The sequence below is a fragment of the Glycine soja genome, chromosome 2 (assembly GCF_004193775.1).
Source record: "Glycine soja cultivar W05 chromosome 2, ASM419377v2, whole genome shotgun sequence".
Taxonomy (NCBI): domain Eukaryota; kingdom Viridiplantae; phylum Streptophyta; class Magnoliopsida; order Fabales; family Fabaceae; genus Glycine; species Glycine soja.
The window spans coordinates 21,677,343-21,696,113 of record NC_041003.1 but is presented as its reverse complement, the minus strand read 5'-3'; positions in this window follow the sequence as shown (position 1 = coordinate 21,696,113).

Below are 18,771 nucleotides of genomic sequence, written 5' to 3'. Positions count from 1 at the left end.
CGTGAGTTTCCGTAACTTCTTCGAAAGCTAAAAAAGAGTAAATATATATTCCGTAAGGATTCGTAACCTTGCGGAAGGAAAATAAGTATCGTTACGAAATTCGTAAAGTTTCGTAACGTTACGAAAAAAGAATTACCAAAAAAATAGAAGGGGGTGCATTTAGTAAAAAAGGGGGTACAAATAGCAATCTGGCCCACTTGGGCCTTCCAGATCCTTCCTCCAGAAGGCTGTTGCTTCTGGAGGAAGCAACCTTGCTCGCCTGGGCGAGCTGGGTGGCAAGCTCCTCCCCTATTTTGCTATAAATAGGGGGAGGAGTGAAGAAGAAAAGGGTTCAGCCTTCTTGGCATTTCGTATTCTCTTAAATTTGCTGAGGAAAATTGTTTCCGTGAAGAAAATCCAAGCCGAGGCGCTTCCGTAACGTTTCCGTAACGTTGCCATGAGTAATTACGCGAAGATTCTCGACCGTTCTTCAATATTCATCGTTCGTTCTTCATTTTCTTCAGTCTTCAACGGGTAAGTACTTCAAACCGAGCTTTTCAATTCATTCTATGTACCCGTTGTGGTCCACGTTTCGTTTCATGTATTTTTATTCTCGTTTTCATTCGCTTTTTATACCCCCTTTTGACGTGCTTAAGCCATTTATTTATGTCGTTTCTCGCCTAATCTAAAAATAAAATAAATTTCCACCAATCGTTTGAATTGTATCATCCGTTAATTTCGGTTAAAATGAATTCCGACCGTTCGGTTGTGCCGTAACCACGTTGGAAATAAAAAAAGAGGTAAAATAATAATATAATAATCAAAAAATACCTTTTTAGTAAAATAAAGCGAAAAATCAATCAGACGTTTTCTCTTTGGGATTTCTCATTCTTAATTGAATTGACTAATAACTAAAGTGAAACTAGGGCTAAAATCAACTCGCCTAGTCAAGCTCGTCCACAAAAAATAGGGTTTTGAAAGTTTATCATTTCAGTTTCTTACCAAGTAAATGGATCATTTTTAAAGTCCAACGCCTTAAAGTGATCCCCCTTCAAGTAAAAAAGAATCACTTGATTCACGCATGAGAAAGAACTACGTAGGTCTGATTTCCTCTTTGATAAAGGGTACGTAGGAGCAAGAGCCCCCGCTTTTGTCGACCTCAAAAAATAAAAAGAACTAAAAGTTAAGATAACACAATTTCCACAATTCTAAAAATAGGTTGTTGTCCTTCGGGACAAACGTGAGAGGTGCTAATACCTTCCTCAAACGTAAATACAACTCCCGAACTTAGAATTTTCATTTTGACCGGTTTCCTTCAGTTTTTCTGACGTTTTCGACAAATAAACGTTGGTGGCGACTCCGCACATCTTTCCTTCTTCGGAAAGCGCGCCCGTGAGCCTCGCCCTCGCTCGCCCGTGAAGGGCACGTTGCGATAGTTGGCGACTCCACTTGGGACTTTTTGTGAGTTAGGCCTATTTTAAGGAATTGTGGATTTGTGAAACTTTGTGTGTGCATTTATTAAATTGTGTAAAATGTAATAACTGCTGTCTTTTCCACATTTTTACACTAAGCACCCACGGGTTTGAGTAAAAAAGGGGCCCTATACCCGGGTTCATGGGAATTTAAGGAGTGGAGGTGAATCTATCATCATGCTAGGTCTCCAACTTGCTTGATAATAGTGAAACCTCGTCTAGAGCTTTCTCTCTTTATAATGTGTTGTCACTGGTATTCCATACCGCCATAATATTATTATCTTGAGTGATGATACCTCTAGAAAACAGCCGTGTGAGTTATGAATTGTTGGGGAGTAGTTATTAGAGACCCCTAGATATTGTCCTATAGGTTCCCGAATAGGGGCAAAGAGCAAACACGCTTCGTGCCATTCGTTCTCATGCATTTTTTGGTAAATAGCACTAGTTTATAGTTTTGCTAGTGATGTTTGGTTTCTTTAGAGTAATACGTAACCTTTTTAATACTATGTTGAGGCGCCATCATGCCCAAAACGTAGCATTAAAGTTGGATCTCTGCAGTCTCGTATGTGTGAATTACCCCTTTGTGTTGTTTTCTTTCCGTTTCATGCATGCGCATCTGCATCATACCGTCACACATGCGTTGTATGTGGGTCTCATCTTTTGTCATGGGAAGCCGGAAGATCCATATCGTCTTCTTAACTGCACACACGGGGGACTGCGCCCCCCAAATGCGCAATAAGGAGAGATAATTTTCTGGGCTCTCGTGTCCGTAAATGCATTCATATCATGCACCACATAAGCATCTCTTCATGGCATCATAATGAACATATCGTTCCTACATTTGTCCGTTATCATATTCCAGCATCCCATTTTGCATGAGTCATTGCATCATCATGCATATGCGTTCAACATACTTTTTGCTCTACATGTTTGCTCATACATGATCCTTGTATTTTCCTCTACAAAACAAAAACAAAAAAGGGGAAGCATGAAAATTCATGATGCATTCTTAGTTGCATGTGTTAGGTACCATGAGCCAACCATGTTGGGATCATAAACCAATTTCTAAAAAAAAAAAAAACACAAACAACAAAACAAAATGATTGAGCATGATACCTAATGCGTGGTTAACTAAAGGATGTCTCTTCGGGCATCTCAATCTCATAATTAGATTTTCCATACATAGCATGCGTATTCTCGAGTCTTTCATCCCTATGAAATGTTGTTGAAGTATTGACGATCAAAATTGCCATTCCCTGGGTTATGGGGTTGAACCAAGCTCGTGCTTTTACGAAAAGGTTCATCGAGTCAAGTTGAAGTATGGAAGTAACCATCTTGAAAAAAATTGGGGCAAAAGATCGTGTTACATCGCTGCTTCGTCTACTGCCAAACACATTTAGGGCTGCTGATGTCCCTGTTACTTCCAGTTTCACCTTGACGAAGATGTCATGGACCATGTTGAAAATCTAAATTGATTCAACCCCATATCCAGTGTACAAATTCGCAATACTTCAACTGTGCATCATTCGCATACATCCACGTTGTTCATTGGTTGCATTGCTCATTGCATTCTTTCCTTGGAAAAAAGAACTTAATCATTGTTATAAAAAAGAAAAAAAACATGCTTTACGGTGCCCTCACCGAACCTGTGCTAGAGCTAGAGTAATGGGTAAAGCAGAGGAGGTACAAGAGAAGGTGAAGGCCGACATGGAGGCCATGAAAGAGAAAATGGCCGCAATGATGGAGGCCATGATGAGCATGAAGAAGATAATGGAAGCCAATGCGGTTGCAATTGCCGCTACCAGCGTTGTTGCTAAGGTGAACCCGAAGTCCCCATCGGGCCTCAACCAAATGAATCATCCAACCTCAGCTATGGTAGGCAAAGATTTGGGAAGTACGGGCGGCCCCCATTATGCATAAAGTCAAAACAAGCATGCCTTCCCGCCATATGGCTTGCCTCTCAACTATACGCCACCCAATGTGGCGTACACTCCCGATAAGAATGTCAATAACTACACTCCTGTACCCATTGAGAGCCAGCAACCCCAAACTGATCATGCACATGTCTCTTAAACAGTGGGGGAGACACATGAAATTCCCCATCACAATCTAGCCGACTTCGAGCCTTGCCTCGGATATGCCACGGAAGGGCAAGCAGTTGGTGGTATACCCCTACGAAACCCTTTGGAAGGCCTCAGCAACCTATGCTATTCTGTGAGGTGTTTGATGACTGGGGTATAGATTTCATGGGCCTTTTTCCTGTTTCTTTTGGTTATGTTTACATTCTCCATGCAGTTGATTATGTTTCAAAATGGGTGGAAGCCAAGCCCACTAGAACTAATGATGCTAAGGTTGTTGCAGATTTTGTCAGATCTAATCTGTTTTGCAGGTTTGGAGTACCTAAAGAAATCGTTAGTGATCAAGAAACCCATTTTTGCAATAAATCAATGCATGCCTTGCTTAAAAAGTACGGGGTGGTACACAGGGTATCCACACCATACCACCCCCAGACTAATGGACAGGCAGAAATTTCTAACAGGGAAATCAAGAGAATTCTAGAGAAGATTGTGCAGCCAAGCAGGAAAGATTGGAGTACCAGGCTTGATGATGCTCTCTGGGCACATCGGACTGCCTACAAAGCACCTATAGGAATGTCTCCTTATCGGGTTGTCTTTGGAAATGCATGTCATCTTCCAGTGGAAATTGAGCACAAAGCATACTGGGCAGTGAAGACTTGCAACTTCTCTATGGATCAAGCTGGCGAGGAAAAGAAGTTGCAACTGAGTGAGTTAGATGAAATCCGCCTAGAAGCCTACGAGAATGCCAAGTTCTACAAAGAAAAGACCAAGAAGTTCCATGATAGTATGATAGCTAAAAAAGACTTCGTGGTTGGGCAAAAAGTGTTATTGTATAATTCTAGGCTTGGACTCATGAGTGGTAAGTTGAGGTCTAAGTGGATTGGTCCTTTTGTTGTTACTAATGTTTTTCCTTATGGTACAGTTGAGATCAAAAGCGACTCCACAAACAAGAGCTTCAAGGTCAACGGACATCGACTTAAGCCATTCCTCACGAACCCTTCTTTAGTGGACGTAGTGGTGGAAGAAACTTCTTTACTCCACCCTACTCTTCCTCCACCATGACTTAGGGAGTTTTTCTTTTCCTATCTCCTTCTTTGCTTTTATTACACTTGTCCGATTCTCTTTGATGATTTAATTGTTTTTAATCTTTTAATTGTGCTACATTGAGGACAATGTGTTGTTTAAGTATGGGGGGGGGGGGAGTGTTCTTTGGTTTTGCTAGTTTTGTTGGTTTTGTTAATTTGTTAGTTGTGTTAATTTGTTAATGTTGTTAGTTTCGTCGGATTTTCAGTTTAATATTTTGGGTCAATTTTGTGTGCACGTACGACTTTGCATGTTTTTCTTTGAATTATAGGATATGTTCAAGAAATGGGTAATTGTTTTGAAAATAAAAGTTCTTGACATTTTGTGACTTGAAATCCTTGATTCTTCTCTACATGTCATGATAGATTTGAAAGCTCAATTTGAAAGTGATGAGTTTACCTTTGTGAGAATTTGAGCCATCTATCATCATAATCACTTGGTGTGTTTTGCCCCATTGATTGCTTGCACAATAGCCTTGGCTTGATTCTTGTTGATGCGTCCTAATTCCCATGCATATTTGGAAATGATTGAGGCAATTTTGTTCTTATAAGCTTCTAGCCAAATGGACTTACCTTAAATTAATTCCTTTAATAGCCCTTTTGAGCCTTGTTTCCCTTTCCTTGTTTTGAAGCTCACTACAAGCCTTAAGTGAAAAACCATGATATCACCATATCCTTAAGGAATTTTGGAGCTTTGGAATTGTTTTGGGAATAAGTGTGGGGGGTTTTTGTTTCATTGGACAACTTGTTTTGTTGGCTATGCTTCATGATGTATTTTGGGCCATACTTGATGTACATTGTATATTGGTTAAATGTTGGACATGCTGAATGAAATGTTGTTTCTCAAAGGCTATAGAGTCAAAAAAAAAAAAAGAGAAAAAAAAATTCGAAAAAAAAAAGAAAAAGAAAAGCAATAAAGTTGAGTGAATAAGATCTTAAATGGCACAAGAATGATGAAACTCTTGGTTCTACTCTTCATGTTTAAATTTTATCTTTACTTCTTTTTATTTTCTTATTTTTTTTAATATGCACTTATTCCCCATTGCTCCTCTATTCCTTTGGGATTTAGCCACTTATTCCATATTTCTCCGTACCTTGTCCTTGGCCCCATTACAACCTCAAAAGACCTTTTGATCCTCATGTGCTTGTATTTGTGGGTTGATTGTCAATTTTAGAATGTTGCCAAGTTTATGTGGTGCTTGCTTTCATGGGTGCTTTGAGGGTAAATAGTAGCCTAGACACTTGAGAGATAGAGTGTATATCTTGTGAGGCTTTATCACTTTTCATTCTTGAGCTGATTAACTATTGTGCCATGATTGGGTTGCTTGGATGATTTTCATGAATGTCTTGACTTTTTGGATCTCCTTATGTTAGATGTTACTCATTCCTTTCATTCCTTGATGTTCATTGAGAAATATGTGAATGTTTTTGTCTGTCTCTCTTTGATATCCTTGGATTTTGTTCTTTGTTTCATTTTGCCCAGGAGTGCAAAAGGCTAAGTATGGGGGGTTTTGATGTGCCATCATTTTCTTCTATTTTCTAAACCCTTTTTGCACCATTTTAATTACTGATTGGTCTTAATTGTCAATTAATCAGGCAGTTCTATTATTTGGGCTCATTTAGCTAATTTGATGTTTTTAATCTAATTTCAGGAATTAATGAAACATTGGGCTTAATATGGATTTTGGTTATGGACTTGAAGAGGGTAAATAAAGCAGCGCTTACCTTAGTTAATTTCTAATTAGGAAATTTCGCAATTTTATGTTATTCAGTGTTTATTTCGTTTTGGGCCAGAGTATTGTAATAGGGCCCAGTGACTTTGAGTGACTCTTTTTAAATAGCAGCCTTGGGATTCGTGCAAGGCATTCTGTTATGCTATTCATTATTCAGAGCTTTTGTTTTAGGGTTTTCGTTTTTCTGCTTAATGCTATTGTTCACGTAATGCAATTTTACGTTTTCTGTTTCTAATTACAATTTCGTTCTTGCTTCTTCTTCTACTCTCATTTACGTTTCTGTTTCATCTACATTTCTGTTCATTTACGTTTTTGTTCATTTACGTTGTTGTTCATTTACGTTTCTGCTTCATGTTTCATTTGCGTTTTCTGTTTGAATCCATGGAAGGCTAGATTTTCTGGTGTTGTTTCCTTTTGAGGATAAAGCCCAACTCTCTTTGAGGTTTCGCTTGTAATGTGGTTCCCTGGCAGTTTTCCCTTCACCAGTTATCCCAAATTCGTGAATATTAATCAGTGCACGCTTCGTGTTCGATTAATTGCCTCTGAGCCTAACTTGCGTTCATGCTTAATGGACGAAGGGCTAACTGGTGTATGTGGTGCCTAATCACGTATTGACAACCCTAAGTTGATTTTCGCTTAGTAAATTGAAATAGGGTTGAATTAAGTGGTTGACTGTTAGGGACAAATTCTCCATAACCCAGGATAAGAGAATGGCTTCTGAATCAAAGGAAACAACCCGCTTTTAATATAAGTAATTTCATATTCCAGTTTACTTGTTCTGCTCTTTAATCACAAAACAAACAAACCCCCCTCAATCGTTACTATTACTGCAAGTATATTATGAACATTTGGTTTGTCACTGCTCGTTGGGAAATGACCTAGGATCACTTCTTAGTTACTGCATTTTCATGTTTATTTGATTCGGGTACGGCCTCGATCACTCCCATATCTACTTGATAATTCAATGGTAGCCGTAACCCCAACCAAGGTTCGTCAACCTCTATTTCTCCGAGAATACGACTCGAACGCAACGTGTGCTTGTCATGGAGAAGCCCCGGGGCATTCCATTGAGCATTGTAGGGGCCTGAAGCGTAAGGTGCAAGGTCTAATTGTTGCGGGCTGGCTGAAATTTGAGGAGAATCGCATGTAAATACTGACATTAACAAGAGATGCCACACATGGGGCAAATTTTGAAAGCTGTTGTTAGATGTCTCTAATGACTCATCAGGATTTTCAACTTTCACCAGAATTGAGTGCAAGCCATTGGTCCATTTGCTCAAGCGACCTGTGCTCCTGAGTTTGGACTTCCAAGACCATTCAATCAGAGATTACTCGTCTTGCACGTTGGTGGGGCTGTCGTAAAACAACGTGTAAAGTTCAAAACAAATAAGTTTCAAAATAAAAAAAAAATTTGATTGATTGTGTTTTCAAGACGTTCATGTGACCTCATTTTATCATTCTGGAAAGTCTGTCTTTTAGAGAGAAGTGAGTTATCAAGAATAGGATGTTGGACAAATGGCCTCAGTTACCTTTAGCAAAATGGGGTTAAATTAAGATACAAAGACTATTCCCCAATTAAACTTTCACTCTCTCTTTTCGGATTAACAATGCACACAGGGACAACCCTTCCCTTGTGTTCAAGAATCCCCTACAACAAGAGACCCACGGTCTCTTAATCCCTTTTCAGAAATAAGAAGAAGAGAAGAAGAGGTCTCTCTTAAAAGAGATGGATTGTACAATGAAGATCAATCAAAATTCTTTATTGAATATGCAAGTGGTTGACCAAGGAATCTTTTGAGAGGATAAAACTTTTTTGGGCAATGAAAACTCTCTTTAAATTCGTGTTTCCAAGTCACATATAAATAGACCTTTGATGGCCATTCATAAAACATTTGATAGATGTGACTCTTGGAAATTATTTTCTGAAAATCCCCTCTGGTAATCGATTACAAGACATGTGTAATCGATTACAGGTTTTAAAAAATTTGAATTAAAACGTTCAATAAACTAATGGTAATCAATTACCGTCCATGTGTAATCAATTACACGTTATAAATTTTGAATTCAAATTTCTAGCGACTATTATAAACATTTTTCAGCTGCTGGTAATCGATTACCAGAGAGCAAATCTCAATTTGAAATGATAGAATTCTTTGGTCAAACCTTTTGTTTTTTCAATTTGGAAACTTCTTCCAAAAGATTCTAGAAATCAACTTGATCATATATCTTGATTTTCTTGGATTGTTGTCTTGAATAAAACTTAGAAGCACTTGATCCTTTAACATCAGCAAGACATCAAAACATCTTGCTTCTACATAGGAGTCATTTGACTTAAATCCATCAACTGAAAAATCCTTCAACTATTTCTCGTCCTTGGAAAATTCTTTTTGCAAGAATCAACTGCTTCTTTCATTCTTCCTCACTACAAGGTTGTGAAAACAAGACAACAATTGGTACCTCTAAGCCCTACACTGGGGCAATGAAAGGCACCATGCATAAACCTCAAACGAACCTAGGGGCAGATTAGAAGTTCTCATCCAATAGGTTCCTTGCTACAAGGTCATGACGAAAGACAACGATTGTACCTCAAAGCCGTACACTGGGGCAATGGAAGGAACCATGCATAAACCTCAAACGAACCTAGGGGCAGATTAGAAGTTCTCACCCAATAGGTTCCTTGCTACAAGGTCATGACGAAAGACAACAATTGTACCTCAAAGCCATACACTGGGGCAACGAAAGGTACCATGCAAAAACCTCAAGCGAACCTAGGGGCAGATTAGAAGTTTTTACCCAATAGGTTCCCAGCTACAAGGTCATGATGAAAGATAACAATTGGTACCTAAAAGCCTTACACTGGGGCAATGAGTGGCATCATGCATGAGCCTCAAGTGAACATAGGGGCAGATCAAAAGTTCTCACCCGTCAATGTTTTTAAACAAGAAAAAAAAAGGGAGACAAGCCCTGGAATATCAATAGATTGATTAAACGTCAAACGGCTCCATTGTCATCACTCCAAAATGGTCAAGTGACTAAATCAAATAGAACATATACTCTGAGGGAGTTCCCGGAGAGATTTGCAAAAGATAGGATAGGGTTGCATGAATTATCACCTTTTTCAAAAGGACAATCAATCTGTGTTTTCCAAAAAGATTAAATCAAAATCAAAATCACAAAATAGGGAAAGAATGTCATGAACATTGTACAACTTTCCATTGCTTCATATGAGGTCAGCATTACCAAATTTCACAACAAAGGTAGCATGCGTCTGCATCCCTAAAAATCATGTTAACTGCATAGATTTCCTACATCTCGTGTCCAATCTTGTTGGATGGCTGGCCCTCTCGATGGGCCGACCTCTTGTTTTCTCACAAAGGTGGACCCTTGGGTACTAGTACCTATCACCTTTAGAGGACCATATGTCCTCGCCATCAGAGGACTGCACATCCTCGCCTGCAGAGGGCTGCACGCCCTCGCCTTTAAAGGGCTACGCGTCCTCATTTTCAGTGTGCTCCATATCCACACCTTAGAAGAATATAAGGTCCTTTGCCCTTAGATGCTTAACCGAGACTTGCGCTCCCGGTTAAGGGGCCAGTAGTTTCCTTTTATCAGTTCCTGGGCCACCCCCTGATATTGGAGGGCGACCAACTGTGCGAGCACATCCAGAGAGGGAGGCTATCACGCATCTACTATGCATACCGGGGCAAGATTTCACCCGTGCCGCTGCAAAAAGACGAGTGTGGATCATGTGCACCAACATGACCACTTTTACATGGATATGGATGACGTTGCTATTTAGTAACATTCTGCCCGGCGACCACAATGCCAATCTCCCCCTGCAGATGTATCGGTTGGTCTGTGTCATCATGACATAGGTAAGTATGCACATGGTTTAATTGATTTCTGATGTCATCTATTGTTTGCAACAGGGCCCTGGGGTTTCCAGCTCTGGTTACGGGCCTCTGTCAATCCTACAGGGTGCCCGATCCCCCAGCGAGGTCATGCCATCGTGACATAGGTAAGTATACAGATGGTTCAACTGATTTCTGATACCATCTATTGTTTGCAGGAATCGCCCCCACAAAGACACCCAGTGGACCCGGAGAAGTCCAACAGGGCCCTGGGGTTTCCAGCTCTGGTTACGGGCCTCTGTAGTCCTACAGGGTGCCCGTTCCCCCCGGCAAGGTCACGTCATCATAGGTAAGTGTGCACATCGCTCAACTGATTTCTGATTTCATCTATTGTTTGCAGGGATCGCGCCTGCAAGACACCCAGTGGACCCGAAGAAGTCCAACAGGGTCTTGAAGTTTTCAAGCTCTAATTACGGGTCTCTGTCAGTTCTACGGAGTACCTGTCACCTCCAGCAAGGGCATCAGGCCCCCTACTAATCGAGCTTTCATCAAGAATTACTGCGTCTCCAGGCAGGCGCAGGGTGAAACACCACAGCAGCCTGGGGATGGCCGGCAGCGGGCAACAGACGCACCGCCATCACCTCTAGAGTTCATCTCAGCTCATCCACAAAAAGGTTAGAGTGTTTCTTACGACCCATGGCCGACCAATAGGCGACCAAGTCCAAAGCCAAAGGTAAGCAAAGTACTAGGTCCGTGACCGACAAGCCATCACGCGTCCAACTCAAGACGTTAAAGAAGCGCTACTAGGAGGCAACCTAGTACCTTTTAAATATCTTCTTGTTATTTGATCACCTTTGTTTCTAAAGTCATAGCAGGACACACCTATTTGCTCATGATCCTAGGAATTTAAATAAAACAAGCACAAGCTCGGAAGGTAGTCATACCTCACAAAAAGAAAAGTATATATGTATGTTTAGGTAGAAAGATACCTCGAATACTTCACAAAATATATCTATGTATGTTTAGGTAGCAAGATACCTTGGATATGCATGTATATAGCAAAAATATCTCACAAAACATATATATGTATGTTTAGGTAGCAAGATACCTGGGACATGCATGTATATAGCAAAATACTTCACAATATTATACGTATGTTTAGGTAGCAAAATACCAAATGGAAAAAAAAAAGAGCGAGCAAGAAAAGAATAAGAAGAAAAAAAATATAGAAAAAAAATATAATAAAGGTTGTCTAGCTAAAAAACAACATGCTTGTGAAAAGAGATAATTTCTAACTTTTCTTTGAAAGATTTTACTGATCTTAACCAGTTTTTGAAAAAAATGTGTGTACACACCTGAAGAGTGAATGCTGTGAAAATTTTCTGAATGCCTAAAATGGACTCGGATGAATGCATGATTTGATAAAAGAACATATTTTGGAAACATCGGGTTAACTTAAATAGGGAAAATGAATCCTGAGCCTTAGTGTCACATGACCATAAAAAACTTGATGCTTGAGTATCCACATAGGTGCATGCATGACCAGTTTTGCATAAAATTTCCTAATCATCATTGTTGCATGTGTATCATGGAAATAATGTGGGACGTCCCCTTTATCCCCGAACCGCTGGCCAAACCCTGACATATATCGTGACCAGCCGTTCTACAAGCCTTGAGCCAAAATCCCAACTTATCATAAACCTTGACCCAGGGTGAGAATGTCAATCCTTGCCCTCGGAAGAAAACACAAAGAGAAGGAAAATTCCCAATCCAAGAAAGGGAGAAGACACAAAAAAAAAAAGAGAGAGAAAATTCCCAATCAAAGAAGGGGAGAAAGCAAAAAAAAAAAGGGAAAGAAAATTCTCGATCAAGGATCGGAAGAAAACAGAAGAAATATGCATAAAGGTCTTCGGACCAGACAATATCTGAACAATACAGAATTGTCACCAAGTAAACAAAAAAGAAAGGAAACCACGGCCCAAAGTGGTCGTCTCCCTTTGATTGCCAACCAAAATCCTGTGCGCTAGCAACTTTCTCGCCACACACTAAACAAAAACAGAAAAGGAAAAGGCAAAAACACTCAAAGCCAAAATTCCCCACCTAAAAACCATTCCCAAAATAAGTCCTATTGATCCATGATCACGCATGTAATCTTTGATTTGATAGGAATTGATTTGCAAAATTAAGTCATGACATATCTATGGTTCGAAATTAGGATAAAACACTTACCTGTGTGAGATTGATACACTTTGAGTGATTTTCTCCTATCTTTGTTGGACCCCGTGTTTCCTCTAAATGGTCGTTTAGAAACGAAATGCTAACATCCAAAATCTCATTTACGGTTATGAGAAAATTTCATTAGCATACTCTCCTTCCCCGATAGACACATTGTCTTTCATCCAAAAAGCATATGTTGCTCTGATCAGTTGGAAGTTTTGTCTCTTTACTAAAGCATGTTCGCATTTTGGTGAAGAAAACACCGAGACTATTTTTAGTCTCACAGTTATCAAGAACTACGTAGGTCTGAGTTCCTCATCACAAATTGAGGATACGTAGGAGCAAAAGCTCTGCTTTTGTCGACCACCCCACCTTTTGTTACCATGACTCAAGAGTCCGGGGGCATGCGGAGCCACATGACCGTGGGATCCCCAAATTCGTATGTTCCATCATTTATCATTTGTATGATATCCTATTTCTATGACTTGAGGGACTAACGCTTGTTTCGTTTTGATTGACTTTTGTTTTATGCATACATGTCGTTTGAACTGTTACGTTTGTATTTACTTCGTTGTTGTCAATAGTGTTTGTTGAAGTTCCGAAATCGCGTAGATTTTTTCATTTTTTAGGAACGTCGTCCAAAATCAAAAAATGAACCAAAATCATGATAAAAAGAAAGAAGTGTTGTGAATAAAAGTCATGTTCGTAAAGAAAAGAAAAAGGTTTTTATTTATATATATGTGTAAAAGGAAAGTGTGTATAAAAGGATTTTTGTGTGTAAATAATGCGTGGAAAGGAATTCTTGTGTGTGTGAGCAACGAGTGTATATGAAGAAACTTTTGTATGAACCATAAGTGTGTGTTGGGAAAAATGAAAAAATCTTTGAACGTAAATAGGGTTTGTATATAGACCGTGTGACGTAAAGAGAAAGAGTTCCAATGCGTGTACAGAAAAAGTTTGTCATGTATAAGAATATAGATGTACAAAGAAAGGTTTTCCTCATAAAGGACCACAGGTGTATAATTTTGTGAATGAAACAAAAAGGAAAAAGAAAGAAAGATCGCGAAGGTCGACATGTTATAGTTAAGAAGTATAAATCATTCGTAAAGAGCAAACGTATCTTCTGGAAACCAGGGACTGATGCTAAGAGCTTATTTTCCGGAATAACCGAGATAAGGATGGATGAATTCATTGAACTGATGAAAGAACATAATTTGGAAACATTGGGTCTGTCTGTGTAAATTCCCAACTGTAGTATCACAATGCCATAAACGGGATGCTTGAGTGCCCACCTGGTTGTAGCCATGATTAATTTTGCACGTTGTTTTCAAATCATCATTGTCACGCGTGCCTTGTGGAGTAATAGGGGAGTTCGGCCCGAGACCGACACCTTGACACCCAAATTTGTTTCGCCCCAGATATCAAGATTGGGGTTCCCATGATAAAAGACCCCATTGAAACACAACCTTAGACCTTTTTGAACCTTGGCCTGTAAAAAAGGAATCCTCATTCCTTCCCCCGAAGCAAAGGACAGAGAAATCTCCTCAAGGGAGAGCGAATAGAATGCTAAAACCCGATTTCCCAAAGAAAGGAATGGGGGAAGGAGAAGTGAAAAAAAAAGAAGAAGGAAGAAATGGAAAGAAAGAAAAAGAAAAAGATGAAAATAAAGAAAAGAACAAAAGAAAGAAAAGGAAGGATTCCCGATCAAAGATCGAAAGGAAGTGAAAAGGGAAAAGAAGCAATTCTCGATCAATGAAAGAAAGAGGATAGAAATTCTTCAAGCCAGATAAATTTTCGGCAAGGTAGGTGACTGCCGGCAAAGGAAAACCCATTTTTGGTGATTCTTCCTTTCAGATTGCCACTCAAAATCATTCTCGACTGGCGATATCCCACCCCACATGAACAAAGAGGAAAAGACCGAAACACCCAGTTTCCTCTCTAAAAACACCACCCTCGAGAAAATCCTATTGGTCCGTGATCGTACGTTTGATCTTTGATTCGATAGGAAGTCGTGTTCAAAATAGAGTCATGGTGCAGTTATGGTTTGGGAATAGGATAAAACACTTGCCGTGTGAGTTTTATACACTATGAGTGATTTATTTTCAGCTTAGCCCGATGTTTCCCCTGCATGTTCATTTAAAAGCTAAAAGTTGACATCCTACCCTTCATTCTCGATTACCAGGAAGATTACCCTTAGCACAAGTATATTGTTTCTCTAAGATATGGTGCTCTCGCGAATGATTTATTTTTCTTTGCAAAAGGCATGTTTGCTTTTCTAGGTGGAAAGACCCGGTGGATCGTTCGGTCCTGCCGACCACCCTTTTCCGGAGCCCCATGAATTGCGTTTTCGTTCATGTGTCCTCCACCTTTGAGTTTGGAGCCATGCGTAGTGATTGCTTAGTGCAATTCTCCATTCTCACACTTTTTCGGAGCCCCATGAATTGCATTTTCGTTCATGTGTCCTCCACCTTCGAGTTTGGAGCCATGCGTAGTGATTGCTTAGTGATATTCTCCATTCTCACCCTTTTTCGGAGCCCCATGAATTGCGTTTTCGTTCATGTGTCCTCCACCTTCGAGTTTGGAGCCATGCGTAGTGATTGCTTAGTGCAATTCTCCATTCTCACCCTTTTTCGGAGCCCCATGAATTGCGTTTTCGTTCATGTGTCCTCCACCTTCGGGTTTGGAGCCATGCGTAGTGATTGCTTAGTGCAATTCTCCATTCTCACCCTTTTTCGGAGCCCCATGAATTGCGTTTTCGTTCATGTGTCCTCCACCTTCGGGTTTGGAGCCATGCGTAGTGATTGCTTAGTGCAATTCTCCATTCTCACCCTTTTTCGGAGCCCCATGAATTGCGTTTTCGTTCATGTGTCCTCCACCTTCGAGTTTGGAGCCATACGTAGTGATTGCTTAGTGCAATTCTCCATTCTCAATCTTTTTCGGAGCCCCATGAATTGTGTTTTTGTTCATGTGTCCTCCACCTTCGAGTTTGGAGCCATGCGTAGTGATTGCTTAGTGCAATTCTCCATTCTCAATCTTTTTCGGAGCCCCATGAATTGCGTTTTCGTTCATGTGTCCTCCACCTTCGAGTTTGGAGCCATGCGTAGTGATTGCTTAGTGCAATTCTCCATTCTCAATCTTTTTCGGAGCCCCATGAATTGTGTTTTCGTTCATGTGTCCTCCACCTTCGAGTTTGGAGCCATGCGTAGTGATTGCTTAGTGCAATTCTCCATTCTCAATCTTTTTCGGAGCCCCATGAATTGCGTTTTCGTTCATGTGTCCTCCACCTTCGAGTTTGGAGCCATGCGTAGTGATTGCTTAGTGCAATTCTCCATTCTCACCCTTTTTCGGAGCCCCATGAATTGCGTATTCGTTCATGTGTCCTCCACCTTCGAGTTTGGAGCCATGCGTAGTGATTGCTTAGTGCAATTCTCCATTCTAAATCATTTTCGGAGCCCCATGAATTGCGTTTTCGTTCATGTGTCCTCCACCTTCGAGTTTGGAGCCATGCGTAGTGATTGCTTAGTGCAATTCTCCATTCTCAACCCTTTTTCGGAGCCCCATGAGTTACGTTTTCGTTCATGTGTCCTCCACCTTCGAGTTTGGAGCCATGCGTAGTGATTGCTTAGTGCAATTCTCCATTCTCAACCCTTTTTTGGAGCCCCATGAGTTGCGTTTTCGTTCATGTGTCCTCCACCTTCGAGTTTGGAGCCATGCGTAGTGATTGCTTAGTGCAATTCTCCATTCTCACCCTTTTTCGGAGCCCCATGAATTGCGTTTTCGTTCATGTGTCCTCCACCTTCGAGTTTGGAGCCATACGTAGTGATTGCTTAGTGCAATTCTCCATTCTCAATCTTTTTCGGAGCCCCATGAATTGTGTTTTCGTTCATGTTTCCTCCACCTTCGATTTTGGAGCCATGGGTAGTGATTGCTTAGTGCAATTCTCCATTCTCAACCCTTTTTCGGAGCCTCATGAATTGCATTTTCATTTATGCGTCCTCCACCCACGAGTTTGGAGCCATGTGTAGTTATTGCTGAGTGCAATCCTCCATTCTCCAGAGTTTTTTATCGTCAAGGGCAGATCCTCTTGACTGGGAATGTGATCTTTGTTATGTTCCCGATTGTTTCTTTTTTCCCAAAAGTGTATATGTATATTATATTTGTTGTTATTGTTGTTGTTTGTATTGTGTTGTGCAGAAAAGAAAAAGGAGTAGAGACGAGAGTTGTCATGGACTAATCACGGAAAGGGCAAGACGGACGAAATCAGTGTCTTATCTTTGCTTTCCTCTTATCTCCGATAAAAGGTAAGTAAAGAGGGGCAACTGTCATACCCTAATTTCGTCCGGGGATTATTACTTGTTGACATGCAACCTTTGGTTAGCCGCTTTGCGATACTTGGCATCCTTTGTTGCACAATAAATGAAGTCCCGAGACATGTCAGAAATCAAAAGGAAGCAGGCTAGCGCAATTCGTGAAATTCCGTGATGTGGCGGAAATCGAAAAGAGGTGTTTTTGCGTAATCCGTGAGTTTCCATAACTTCTTCGAAAGCTAAAAAAGAGTAAATATATATTCCGTAAGGATTCGTAACCTTGCGGAAGGAAAATAAGTATCGTTACGAAATTCGTAATGTTTCGTAACGTTACGAAAAAAGAATTACCAAAAAAATAGAAGGGGTGCATTTAGTAAAAAAGGGGGTACAAATAGCAATCTGGCCCACTTGGGCCTTCCAGATCCTTCCTCCAGAAGGCTGTTGCTTCTGGAGGAAGCAACCTTGCTCGCCTGGGCGAGCTGGGTGGCAAGCTCCTCCCTTATTTTGCTATAAATAGGGGGAGGAGTGAAGAAGAAAAGGGTTCAGCCTTCTTGGAATTTCGTATTCTCTTAAATTTGCTGAGGAAAATTGTTTCCGTGAAGAAAATCCAAGCCGAGGCGCTTCCGTAACGTTTCCGTAACGTTTCTGTGAGTAATTACGCGAAGATTCTCGACCGTTCTTCCATATTCATCGTTCGTTCTTCGTTTTCTTCAGTCTTCAACGGGTAAGTACTTCAAACCGAGCTTTTCAATTCATTCTATGTACCCGTGGTGGTCCACATTTTGTTTCATGTATTTTTATTCTCGTTTTCATTCGCTTTTTATACCCCCTTTTGACGTGCTTAAGCCATTTATTTAAGTTGTTTCTCGCCTAATCTAAAAATAAAATAAATTTCCACCGATCGTTTGAATTGTATCATCCGTTAATTTCGGTTAAAATGAATTCCGACTGTTCGGTTGTGCCGTAACCACGTTGGAAATCAAAAAAGAGGTAAAATAATAATATAATAATAAAAAAATACCTTTTTAGTAAAATAAAGCGAAAAATCAATCGGACGTTTTCTCTTTGGGATTTCTCATTCTTAATTGAATTGACTAATAACTAAAGTGAAACTAAGGCTAAAATCAACTCGCCTAGTCAAGCTCGTCCACAAAAAATAGGGTTTTGAAAGTTTATCATTTCAGTTTCTTACCAAGTAAATGGATCATTTTTAAAGTCCAACGCCTTAAAATGATCCCCCTTCAAGTAAAAAAGAATCACTTGATTCACGCATGAGAAAGAACTACGTAGGTCTGATTTCCTCTTTGATAGAGGGTACGTAGGAGCAAGAGCCCTCGCTTTTGTCGACCTCAAAAAATAAAAAGAACTAAAAGTTAAGATAACACAATTTCCACAATTCTAAAAATAGGCTGTTGTCCTTCGGGACAAACGTGAGAAGTGCTAATACCTTCCTCAAACGTAAATACAACTCCCGAACTTAGAATTTTCATTTTGACCGGTTTCCTTCGGTTTTCCCGACGTTTTCCACAAATAAACGTTGGTGGCGACTCCGCGCATCTTTCCTCCTTTGGAAAGCGTGCCCGTGAGCCTCGCCCTCGCTCGCCCGCGAAGTGCACGTTGCGACACATGTCATCTTCCAGTGGAGATTGAGCACAAAGCATACTGGGCAGTGAAGACCTGCAACTTCTCTATGGATCAAGCTGGTGAGGAAAGAAAGTTGCAACTGAGTGAGTTAGATGAGATCCGCCTAGAAGCCTACGAGAATGCCAAGTTCTACAAAGAAAAGACCAAGAAGTTCCATGATAGCATGATAATTAAGAAGGACTTCATGGTTGGGAAAAAAGTGTTATTGTATAATTCTAGGCTTGGACTCATGAGTGGTAAGTTGAGGTCTAAGTGAATTGGTCCTTTTATTGTTACTAATGTTTTTCCTTATGGTACAGTTGAGATCAAAAGCGACTCCACAAACAAGAGCTTCAAGGTCAATGGACACTGACTTAAGCCATTCCTCACAAACCCTTCTTTAGTGGACGTAGTGGTGGAAGAGACTTC